Genomic DNA, 13,425 nt, shown 5'->3' with positions numbered 1-13,425 from the left:
GAAGCAAGAGCGTCCGGGCGTTGTTTTACACTGTGAATAATTTAATTGGCCTATTAAACTTGCGGCTTTGTACTTGTATCAACTAGTTTTTCAATATTGTGTTTCGGTAACAAAAATAATAGTTTGTTTATGATTTAGAGTATCCATATTACGAGGGAACAGTGACTTATCGTGCTTACGTTAACTTTGTGTTGCTTTAGGAGAAGGGCAAGCTGGTGAAGTGAGAGTGAGAGACTTCATTTCCAAGGCTCTTACTTCCGCAGCTCTACAGGCCTTGCTGGCCTTCGGCTTCCGATACGATTCGCCTCCAATTGGCTCGATCTTGAAGCCTCTAACCCAAATCCTCACTCTCAACGTCCTCGTGTCCCCAAGGATCCGGGTTCAAATCGCCGATCAGCTATGTGAAATGTGAGGTAATTCCGCGTACTTCTAGGCCTAGTCTAAAGTAAAGTGTTAACGGTTCCGGGCTAGAGTCTGGCATATTGAGATGTAGAACATATAAAAAGGTTTCTATACAGCAACTGTTTATTTATAATACGTCAAAAGTTTTACCAAACCAAACTGAAAATAGATCTTTTTGGCCCATATAAAATGTCTACTCGTCCAAATTTAGTGATTTAACCTTAAATACATTATTCATCTGATAAAAAGCCTACCTAGATAAAACATATTCACTTAATAGATTTTTTATTTCAGTTATTTTAGCAGCATCTCGTTTAACCAAATAAAACTATCCAATCAACGATAACTCGTCCCCTAATTATACAACCAAGCACAAATCATGAAATTAACCTTAAAATGATAGAAAAAATTTCATCGACACTAGCGATCAGTGTCACCGGACATGAACTATACACGAAAAACTAGTTTCAAAATCTACAATGGAGAAGTATACTTTGTGTTGGTTTATGTAAATAGACATTTAAACACGTTGACGTATAAAGTTTGCCAAATTATAATTAAACTGAAATCGTGAAACATTCGATTATCGGGTTGCGATTATGAGTTCGCCATCGGACGATCAATAACAACGTTGGCTTCGTTGATAACCAATCATTGCTGTCCTAACAGCTAACACACAGATTACCGCGCTGATAAATCGGATATTCCTCCCATCACGTTTATGTGGTTTTAAGTACATTTGTGTTTATAACACAGATCACCATTTAGAGCTAAATATAACTTTTATCTTTGTCTATAAGACGCTGGATTAGCAGCAACGTTACACACCAATGAAACTTAAAAATCAACGGCCAAACGAAACACACTAATATAACCCATCAATTGGAATTTTTTTAATCAGATATGTTCGGATATTTCCAAAACTGGACGGGTTTCCCTGCTTGGAAAAGTGAGATGCATTTGACCAAAATCTATCGGATTCTAAGGTAAAACATGTAATATCATCTATGCATTATTGAATTAGCTGAAGCATACTATCATAAAAATAAATGGTATCAGCATTCTGACACATACTTTCTCCCATAAGTTTGTCAACAACCTTTATCATGTGTAAGTGGTGAGAGTAAATATACGCAAATAGAATTTGTACAATTTTGTTCAGAATTTAAAGGACTATAACATGCTAAATTTTTATCAAAATCGTTCGGGCCATTTTTGGGAAAATCCGATTTTTCTGTTATTTTATGGGGGTTTTATGGGAAAATGACATAATTTACAATAATTTTGAACCGTAATTTTTACAGAAATGGGATTTATAACATTTTGTTCAGAATATAAAGGACTATAACATACTAAATTTTTATCAAAATCTTTTGGGCCATTTTTGGGAAAATCGGATTTTTCCGTTATTTTATGGGGTTTTATGGGAAAATCCCCATAAAAATAAAAAATTTAAAAAATAAAAAACTATTAAAATTGTAAGGACTATAACATACTATGTTAAATCAAAACCTGATTTTTTCTAAAATCCCATTTTTTGTTATTTTATGGGGTTTTTAATGGGAAAATAACATATTTGACCATAACTTTTGAACCGTAATTTTTACAGATGCAAACTTGAGTCAATTTCACGATTATAGATGTAAAGATAGGATTTAAAAACTTTAAATTTTAAATACTTTTCTGCACGCATGAATAAATCCTCAGACGATTTTAAAGTTACTAAAAATATTCGGGAATGAGAGAGTTAATCAAATGAAAAAAGGAAAGAGGCAGTTCTGGTTTCGTTTATTTCAATTGACTAAGCGTGTGATTTGCCAAACTGAGCTGCAGGGAGAAATCTGAATTAAGGGTGGATATTTGGCGCATTTAAATCTAAACGCACAGTAAATCTAAACATCCCTTTATATGTGATTATTCCTGCTTTACACCGGGATCACCACAAGAAAATTTGAAGAAAAATGCAGTTATATTTTATGAGAATACTATCCTAACCAAGCCTATTTTTACCCAACTTGTTTTCAATTATTTAACTTGAACATATCAAATAGGTAAGTTTGGGATATAATTGCAGAAAACCCCCTCACATACATTCATGTATCGAGTCAATTTCACCACAAATGGATTTATTAGAATTCTACGAACGTAGGAGACTCAACTATTAACAACCCACAATAAGAATAAGAATGCTTTATTGCTTTACTGGTTTACATGCATGATTTGCCTATATGAGGAGGATAATAAGTTATGGAAGAGACAACATCCTGCTTAAATAACTAACTTGACATAACTACATATAAAGTCTATACCAGCATATTTAAAACTCATCAACAACGAGAAATAGATCGTTTACCAGGAGAAATTGCCCACGTTTAGCTATGGAAGTGTTGGGGATAAAACACCTACCCTAGCCAGACCACCCTACTTGTGCGTGATGTTGATATCAAATCTACGTAGTTTAGAGAAAATTAAACCCCCTAGTATTTGAAAAAATCCTCGTTAATTATTATTTTCCTATGTTAAATTCATTTCACATTACATTCACCCACTTTTAAATACCTAACCTAACCTGACCATTCACCAAACCTTACCTAACTTCCAGTTAAACGATTTTAAAATCTTGGGTAGAAAAAATCAAAATTACGCTTTTACCAAACATACTGTTATATATTCTTATTTGTAATACAAACCATGTATTTTTATCATTAATAAACCTAGATAAGTTGGAGGCGTTGAGCTGGATTAGGACACACGACATTTGGGTTCAATCTTGTTAATATTTGACTTTCGTCTAACAGATCGTGTGAGCCGAATACCAACTACATTGCAGCATATATAATATTGATCTATGCGACAGGATGGGGCATTGTTGTTTACGGGCTAAACGTGAACCGCCCACCCCCTCAACCCCCCACTCTTGTTCTTACGGTCAACAGTCTTCTTAAATTAAGTAAAACTGTGAAAACTTTGGTTTGAATTACCCTCACTCAGAAAATCCCTTTTCTGTCTATTCAGCGTACCATTATAAGATTTTCAATACTTAAAATACCAAAATTTTGTAAATAAAATAATTTATTTATTGCGCTATCGTATGCCTTGATAATAACGGAGATTAAATATTATTCTTGTACAGGTGTTCTTTACGCAACCCAAATAATTGTGAGACACTCTTTAACGGCAAAACCATCTCGTATTGGTATTCCTGTTTTCCTTACTTCTGATCAGCTGATATGTATTGTTGCACAGATGTCTATCTGAGGCTTGGGTGTTATTGATAATTTGTTGTAAATGAGACTCAACGATTTATTTTAGATCTACGTTCTTTGGGTTTCTTCAGGTCGGGTTCCTTATATTTTGACAATTCTATGAGTAGTTTATTTTTAAGTATATTATATAATATCCAGAATCTTAAGTTAAACCTTTCTTGGCATATAACCAATGTTTTACTTTTAATGCAAAAACAAATACTCTTTGAGCTTGCAAAAACCATGTTGAGTCTTATTCACAAATAAAATAACACCTAAACGCATATATAACTGTGCTACAATCTAATTGGCAACAGGGTTACCTGCATGTGAGCTTGTTTTGTCGTTAAAATATGTCTTACGGTAATTTTAATATGAGTTGCGTTAATAAACACCCTGTATCTTTATAATCCTTGCAGATCAGCTGGGGACAATTTTAATGTCAGTTCCCTTCGGTCGGCTACTGTTGTTTCTTCTTATTTATCCTATTTTAACAAAATTAAACTTTTCTCTTTTTACAAAGAAATACTTTTATTGTAGCCTATAAAAAAAACTGTGATAAAGCAAAAGTCATTGAAATATACTGTAAAATAGCGCTCAAACATCATAACAGTCAGATTATTAATGTTGCAAGTTACGCCTAAACTTCTCCTATTATAAGATTTGAAGAATTTGTTAACCAATTGTTTCTATTTTACATTGTTTGTATGTTATGGTTGATTTTACAATTTGCACCTTATTACTTGGTTATAATGCCACAGTGCAAGCAATATTTTATAATTATTGTCTTCGATTAAAATATTGTGGAAGTTGGTTAAATAATGAGAAACAGTAAACAAATGTTATGCCATCCAGACAAACCTGACCAAACCAACCTTAAAATTGTCTTCAGCTATTCTAAGAATGATCTATAAAGAAGTATGTTTTATCAGTGCTATTTGTATATTTTCATAAACGCGTTGTTAATTTTTTTTATTTAGACTACTTATGTTGATATTACAACATAATTAACAGCAATGAAACTATGCGTCTTTCACTAATAATGTATATAATCAAAGTTGTAGCAAAATTAATAAGCTTTAACTTTTACATTGAACAACTTAAGCTACGACACGCCGTTTTCAAGTTATAAGCAAAAAACCGCCAATTTGGGCATTTACACCTCCCACCACCAGAGAGTGGCAGGGTGATTTTATTCTTACATATCACATATTCATTAGGGGACCCTCCCCGACACATTTTTAAAAAATTGGGAATACATAGATTTGTTCCTCTATTTTTCGTAATTTGCTTGGGCTATAACCAACACGGAGTATGTTTTATCTATGGTTCTATGATATGCAAAAGCATTAAAAATTTACACAAGGATTACCAAGAAGGTGCAGCACTATTATTTTTTTATTTATGACAACAGCTAATTTGCAACCAAAAGGTGAGTGAGCGTAGCGAACGAACTTCAACCTGGAGGCGAGTTAGCGTAGCGAACGAGCTAACCTAAAGGCAAGTGAGCGCAGCGAACGAGCTCCAACCTAAAGGTGAGTGTGCGTAGCGAACGAACTTCAACCAGGACGTGATTGAGCCATGCGAACGAGCTCGCTTATGAAGTAAAACGGGGCAAAGCCCGCGGGTACAGCTGAGTGAGCGTAGCGAACGAACTTCAACCTGGAGGTGAGTTAGCGTAGCGAACGAGCTAACCTGAAGGCAAGTGAGCGCAGCGAACGAGCTCCAGAGTGAGTGTAGCGAACGAACTTCAACCAGGACGTGATTGAGCCATGCGAACGAGCTCACTTATGAAGTAAAACAGGGCAAAGCCCGCGGGTACAGCTAGTTACCGATACAAATAGTGATGCAACTGGGTGATTTAAACAAAAAAGTAAAAATTGGTGAAAGTGTGAAATTGAGTCCAGGACCATTTATTGCAAGCCCAATTCAAAAGGTAAACTGGATCCACTTTCAAACCGTACACTTTTCTCAGGATCGACTCGCCAACCTATCAAATACGAGACGAGAAATGCTCTCATGAGTTTGTAAGGTAATATACTGTTGCCAGCTTTATCAAATACTAGCTGTACTCTCGGGCTTTGCCCCGTTTTACTTCACAAGTGAGCTCGTTCGCTACGCTAAATCGCCTCCAGGTTGAAGATCGTTCGCTACGCTCACTCACCTTTTGGTTGCAAATTAGCTGTTGTCATAAATTTAAAAAAAATAGTGCTGCACCCTGTTGGTAATCCTTGTAACTGTAATGCTATTGAACGTCATAGAACAGAACCAACTTCTTTAATTGAAACAGCTGTTAATTTAAGATGCATTAATTCCATTTTAATATGAGTACTCATAAGGTTAACATGGGGAATTCCAGAGCCACTGGGGCGAAGCCCGAGAGTCCGATCAGAATAAAAACAACTTAGTTTTCCTATTTAATGCCTAAAGAATCAGTGTACCAAATTTCAGCCTCCTAGGTAAATGGGAAGTGGGAGAATTAGTGATGAGTGAGTGAGTGAGTGAGTGAGTAAGTCAGCCAGTGAGGGCTTTGCCTTTTATTTCTTTTTGTCTATGATATAATATAGAAAAACTCAGAAGCCATAAAATTCCAATACATCCTAATGGTTGATATATCTACCATTGGTATATTGATTGTTAAACCCCAAGGTGAGAATAGTTTAAACGCTGTGAAATAACAACGATTCATAAAATATTTGTATTATCCAAGGCTTCTGTTGGAGGGGGGGAGGCTCTTGAACGTTGAGTGTTTGTGTTAACATGTTACTACATCTCTCAAACTCTCTCCTGCAATAATTGTTGCTAAATATTTATCATACATGATTTCAAATGCACATGACACGTCCAGCTGTTTCAGATTGTTTCGAACTTTGGAAAGGTCAGTGCGACACGAGCGTTTGAATGCTAATCTCACTCATAAATGGTGATATCATATGCTGAAACTGCGGCAATGAGGCATAAGCTTAGTGCTAAATTCTTAGGTTAGCTCCTTCGGTTAAATTTCTTTTAAGTAGCATTGATAGACTTGTATTTGGGTTTAATATGGTTTTAGTTTATACTGAAAAGGTTTCCAAAACAGGTTGTATAAAAGGTTTTTATATATAACGGGATTTAGCAAATTAGGCTGCAAAGAGTTGGTAAAGTAACTATCACTACAAGTAAATGTCATTAGTAAAGTAAAGCAACTTTATCTTATATTCTAAAAAACTTTTGCGAAACTTATGACAGCTAGCCTGACCATACTACTGGACCGAATTACACGCGGTTGGTACCAAATGAAAGATATTTAACTGTAGATGTGCAGAATTCCTTTATAAATCAAAATAGGCAGAAAATAAACACGAAAAATGAATTTGAAATTAAAAAAATTACCATGGGTCTTGTGGGTTGCCATGCTGGTGACGAAATACAGTAACAACAAAATATATTCAGAAAATCAAAACAAATTCCAATCACATGTTTTATTTACAATGTGGGGTGAAAATAGAGAAGTCTGTACATTGCATATTTTTGACCATGGGGTGACCTCTAGTGATAGATATAAAAATAGTCTTTCTTATGGATATTTGAAATGGGCCAACATTTAAAGCCTAACCATACTACTGGACCGAATTACACGCAAATTGTACCAAAATAAAGGTTATTGGTCCTATATATAGGTTTTATTTGTATTTTGAAAATATTTATGTTAATTGGGTCAAAAATGGAAAATGGGGGAATCAAACCGATACCCTCCAAATATTTTAAGTTTCCACATATAAATTGTTTACGCTTTATATTATGGCATACAAATACGAAAGCAGTCCAAACATAATAAATGGATTTGTTGAAATATAAACTAAAAACCTCTTCTCATCGGCCCCAACTGACCCAGACGCTATAAATAAAGCAGAACATAACTTGCATAGGCCTAGAGCAGTAACTACCAGCCAATTCGTAGCTAACGACATCTGACCAAAGACCAACGTCCGTATAACGACCATACTGAACTAGGCGAGCGCTACAAAATATCTGCAATAGTACAGAAAGAGCTGAGGAGTCGATTTCTTGATTGTTAGAAAACTGCTTCGTTCGCCGTGACTTGGCACTTTATTTATTTCTTTTCTTAAATTCATTCCAATGAAATAGTTTTCAAATTATGTTCTCCGTTCTTAGACCGTTTGAGTTGTCTCATGTAAATAGGACGAGTTGTGTCTTTAAATAACAATATGAATCAACATAGTACAGGTTAGATAACTTGCCGGTTCTTCTGTAGAGCTCTCTACAGCTCAAATGAGTTTGATTATTTCGGGAAAAAAATGATTTAAATGTTATAAGAATAGTACGGCTATTTGGGCATAGACCCAAAACATGAGGTTTATGCTTTTTTATTTCAGTTAAACAGTTTTTATACGTAGCTGAAAAGTGATGTATTATTAATTATTAGGTAAAATTGTAACTTGTATTATTTAGACCTTTTAAGGTTATTTACAGTTTTACTTTTCATCAGATTACATTATACTAGTACGGTATTTTTTATTTACCTTAACTAACCTTTTATCAAAGAATTATTAGATCCATGAACATATAAAAAATTATAAATGCATGCGGAAATCACCAGTAAAATACCATAAACCCTCGTTTTCAATTTATGTTTCTGGTCCTTTGTAGGTCTGTTATAAATATCCAAAATGTATTTCTTCCACATTATTTCAAACAATAATAAAATATAACATATCGCCAAAAGGGTCTTTTTTATCAATTATCTATCATTAGTATGGCTTAAGAATTGCACACCTTTTTACCGTCTTTAAAATTCACAAAAATACCCAAACCTATCAGCTGTGGCGAAAGTCGACGTACAGTACTTGTTTATAAACTAATCAGCTAATTTTATTGTTGCCTGAAAATGTTATTATTTATTCAATGTAGTCAGTTCCTCTATCCTTTTACCCTGAGTGTACACTTTAAAGGTGAGTGTAAAAAGTTAGAGGATCTGACTACATTGAATAAACAGCATTGATATTTAGATATGTTTCGTACCCTAAAATATCCGGTACGAATTCTGAAGCACCCTGTATAGCTCTGAAATAAGCGAAAATGTAACTACAATAACGAGTACACATAATAAAACTGACACAAAAAACGCGTACATAGCCAGGGAAATCTAACATTTTTTAAATACTCATACTCTTAAAACGTATAGTTGACTGATTAACTGAAATTAGCTTGATTGAAATGTAAAATGAATAATCTACTAATATTATTGTGTAAATTTAATATGTATAGCCAACCTACTCGGAAGACAAATTTTATAGTAGTAGCTTAAACTAAACCAATAAATTTGAACAGTGTCAGTAGACTTCTTTTCATATTGCAATTATATGATTTTTTTAGACTACTGAATATAATGTTGGTGATTTAAGTAAAGTAAATTTAAATTAAAACAGAAGATAGTTTAGTTTAAATACAATGCAAGATAAGTCTGGACTTGACTCTTCACATGACGAGCAGCCAACTACGAAACGCAGGTGTGATAACATTATTTCCGCTTGTCGTTAGAATCATCTAAGTATTATTATCTGAGTATTATTTAGTGCGTGCATCGTATTGTTAGCCTGCATCGTATTATGTTGTGTACCAATATAACAGAGACGCTTAATTGCATTTACCTACTAAATTTTTCTTATGTTATAATAGGCCTAAATCTTACAATTCGTGTCATACAATACAAGAGGTTAGTTTGGGGCCTTTCATATTCAGTTTAAGTCTAGTTTTAATGTTTGTTTATTATATTATATAAACCAACAAAATGTTTTCTACATTCGACGGACAGCAGTAATTATAAAAATGTCTTCATCTGCTTGATAAATGTATGTATTCAGCTGATAAATGTATGAGAGGGTATGTTTAACCTCAGTTTAGTTTATACGTAATCACAGTCATACATTTGGATCACAAGCGCTCTTATTTGTGATTGATTTTTTCACACTTTTCCGAATTCTTATTTTTAAAACCCCCAAACTTTAGATATGTAGAATTTAGGTTCTTCAAAACGTTTTCGGAAAAGTATTAGTGTACCGTTATATTGTACACTTAGTGTTTTAAAGATATTATCTTTATTTAATTATTTTAGTGTGTTGAGGACAGCATACAGTAAGCTCACAGAAACACGTTATATTCACGTAAAATCGTAGACTAAACCATTAAACCATGCTCAATATGGATTTGAAATCCTTATGGATCAGCTGTAGGTGTTTAAACGGGGGGGGAGGGGGTCTGCCTAGTAAGTAAACCTAGTAAGTAGTTATTGTGTATACTGAGTTATGTTTTCAACTGTGAACTGTGTACTTATTTTTCGCCAAATTTAAACCTACCTTTAACTAAATGGAACGATCCTTCCATGAACTTTTTGTTTGTCCTCTGATATTACTGTATATTCAAAAATCCTCTTTAAAAGTAATCCTACTATAAGGGGGGGGGGCTGTAGTCGTATTCACCTTACTCAAACCTTTGACTAGACATTCCATTCGTATGTTAAATCATAGACAAAAAGAATTAATTTTCAGCCAGCTTTTTTACTAAAATCGTCGTAGTTAATGTGAGCCAACGACAGATTGTGCTGATCTAACTCACACATAACCTAACACTTAACAAGCATAAAACATAAGCATAAAAACACACTATGGATTTTACAATAGGGTGAGGTATTTGCAGTGCACAATTTCAACGAAACTAAATAAAAATGGGTGATAGGGAAGATCAAGGAAATATAAATTGAAAGTCCACATTAGACTAATTTATATCATGAAAATACTAACCTACTACTTGTACCATGTGTCCCTGAATAACTACAAATTACGTATCTATATTACTAGTATTTCTTAATTCAATTGGTAACCTATCCAATCATAACCAAACATTGGTTACAACATTTTTTTAAAGTGAAAAATGCTGAGATTTTTTTTACGATAGAACCTGTGTGCAGATTGAGCATTTTATTAGAGTTTTAAACTTGTTTTCCAGGCAAAAGAGTAATGCAACATCCTTTCCCCTTTCAAAGATTATGATGTTTTATGATAGCAATAACGTGAATAAAACTACTAATATACGTCAAATTAAATTAGTTGATTGTATTACTATACCAAAATTAGTGATTTGCCTACCTCAATTAGGTTACAATCACTAAACGTAACCTATGCTATTTCATGGACAGTTTCGTATCTCATAATCTATCTGACTGTGGTCGACATTCACCTGAAGGATCATCACTATTTAAACCGCTATAAAGAAAGTTGGTTAGGATTACTGAATCTTTGAAAGTGATCCCTAGAAATAAATCAAGCACCAGAAGGCGTCATAAATGAAATTACCCTTTTAGAAACGATTCGTCCTTATTCAAAATTATAAGCTTTTAAATTGCATATATAAAGGATCTGCAACGTAGGACGAGCGTAAAAGGGATAGTTACAGGGAAGCAATCCATAATCGTATTAAGTACAATGAAGATTGTGTGGATTCCCAATTTTTTTTTTCAATCAGCGATTGGATCCATACTGCTTTGGAATTGAAAAGCGATCTACGTGAAACCAGCATTTTTCACTGTGTGCGTGTGTGTGTACTGACGCATGCGCCTCAATCCGGGGTCATATCTCTAAGGAACACGTTTCTTTCAACATATTGAGGTCATTTTGACCCACTTAGTGAAATTTCAAAGCTTAACTTAAAAAGCTGCATATTTTTAACTCTATAGAATTCATAGAACAATTAACACATTGAAAAGAGCTCATAGAAACTATTTTACAGTGGTATTCAACGACTTATTTAAATTTATATTGGTAGATTTAAGTGCATTAACAAGATTAAGAATATCCAAATTTAAAAATATATCTTATAGGTTTAAGTCTTGAATCTCGTATGTTCAACATGAAATGAGTAACTTCTTAAATGGACTCTTCCAAAACTTCAATCTAATCAACGGCTAATGAAAGGTTTCGAAATAATCTGCCAGGTTCATTACTTACCCAATCTCTTAATAATGTAAAACATCATTAATCCTGACTAAATTAATACGAACTTTGCTTAATCCGGACAGCCAAATGACTGTTAACATGTCGTAAAGCTAAGCTAGGTATGTTCCACTATAAATTAAGCTGATTTTCCACGATTGCTTCAGTAATTAACAGTTTTTTTGTGTATTTTAAATTAAAAATATTGTATTTAAACAGATTGTAGTCCAAAGATATTCCTTTATGTATTAAGGGTGCTCAAAAATCCTAAAATACAGCTAAATTTCTTAATATCAGGTTCCTTTCTTTCAATGGGGATTTTGAGTAATCTGGATAACTTGGACCCCAATTAGTCCGATATGAGGGTTTGCTGATGTAGCTTGTAGGCATACAGACGTAAAACATTGTCAATACAATTATCTGATTTATAACCCTCTGCTGGCCTCGTCGTAAAGGTCACCCATCAACTGTGTGTTTTAAGTCAATCCGGACGATTTTAATCCCCAATTAGTCCGGATTAACAAGGGTATACCGTAGGCCTACTAGATTAAGGACGTACAATTTTCACACTGTTGGACCCTTTAACCTTTCCGGACTCGTCGAAGAGGGGACACCTCAAGGGAGTGTTTTCAGTCCGATTTTCTTTACCGATGTCTACGGTTCCTCGGTTAGCCAGTGTCGGTACCGGCGGCTCGACGGCGCGAAGGCACCACATATGGTTCCAGCACGGTATCGATCGTCGCAGCGCTACCGCTCATAGCCGCTACGTCTGCTGGTACTCTGCTCGTCTACTCACCGACAACTCGCCACGGCCGGTCTATCTATACGTAGCCAGTGGTGATGACGGTGTCACTTCAGTCACAGTTGGCCACTTCACCTCACCGACACTTCACTAGACACTTGGCCACTTCACAAGCGCCACTTCCTACAGTAGCCACGACGGGGCACTGAGACGTTGCCAGGGCTCGCCACCGCAGCGCCACCTCCGCCACCCGCCACCCCCTGTGTCAGTGTTATGATCTGTATTTTGACAAGCTTAAGTGTTTCGTGGATGTGGCCACGGCGAGACCGTTTGTGGCGTTGTATTTTATTCGTCGATTTAAGAATTTTAGTATTGAGAGACACGTGGAAAAATTATACGAAAAATTGTAACCTTATCCGTGCAGCAGGGTTTGAGCAAAAATATAAATTTATTAAAGTACAGCTCACAAATGCTGGATATGACTACTAACAGTATTACGAGTAGAGGGGAACTGGGCGTTTAAAAACAGCGCGTGCAAATATATTATTTTAGCATGTTAGATGGGCAGTATGAGGAGTCAAGGAGTTAAGATGTATAGGTGAGTGTAGAGGCGCGTGGCGCGGCGGTCCGGAACGGTAGGTGTGGGTTGGGTGAGGTATAATCAGAAGGTAGTATGTTATTATTATAATAGCTAGGGATGGGATGTTGTGATGAGCGTGTGATTATAGAGTAGAAGCGGCGCATTTTGATGGTGTTGTGATGGGTGTATAATTATAGAGTAGAAGTGGAACATGTTGATGGTTATGTGACCTAAGTGTGGGAATGGGGTTTCATTATGAACGGCACGTGTAATGCTATAACTGAGAGTGGACATAATCATGATGTAATATTATATAGCTGATGGTTCTGTTGACTTTTTAATAATTTCTAAACAAGTTGTTTTATTTAAATAAATTGTTTTAATATTTTAACTGGAGCAAACCGATATGTTTAGGTGTAGATCTGTCAATATAAGGATAGATGTTTAACATTATGGTAACATGGAGAT

General features: G+C 34.9%; 1 protein-coding gene across 1 annotated transcript in view; it reads right to left on the bottom strand.

The window, feature by feature from the left end:
• The window catches only part of LOC129005915 (two pore potassium channel protein sup-9-like), a 264,861-nt gene extending 252,300 nt beyond the window's left edge, over positions 1 to 12,561 (bottom strand). Inside the window, exon 1 of the mRNA XM_054434954.1 lies at positions 12,432 to 12,561. The gene's annotated coding sequence lies outside the window, so the exon portion shown is untranslated. The remainder of the gene's footprint in view (positions 1 to 12,431) is intronic.
• Positions 12,562 to 13,425: the final 864 nt, after the last annotated feature.

Source organism: Macrosteles quadrilineatus, unplaced genomic scaffold (assembly GCF_028750875.1).
Source record: "Macrosteles quadrilineatus isolate MER2022 unplaced genomic scaffold, UCM_ALF_1.0 Scaffold_44__1_contigs__length_1017569, whole genome shotgun sequence".
NCBI classification, from domain to species: domain Eukaryota; kingdom Metazoa; phylum Arthropoda; class Insecta; order Hemiptera; family Cicadellidae; genus Macrosteles; species Macrosteles quadrilineatus.
The sequence above is the reverse complement of the archived record's forward strand: the minus strand, read 5'-3'. Positions and strand labels throughout refer to the sequence as shown.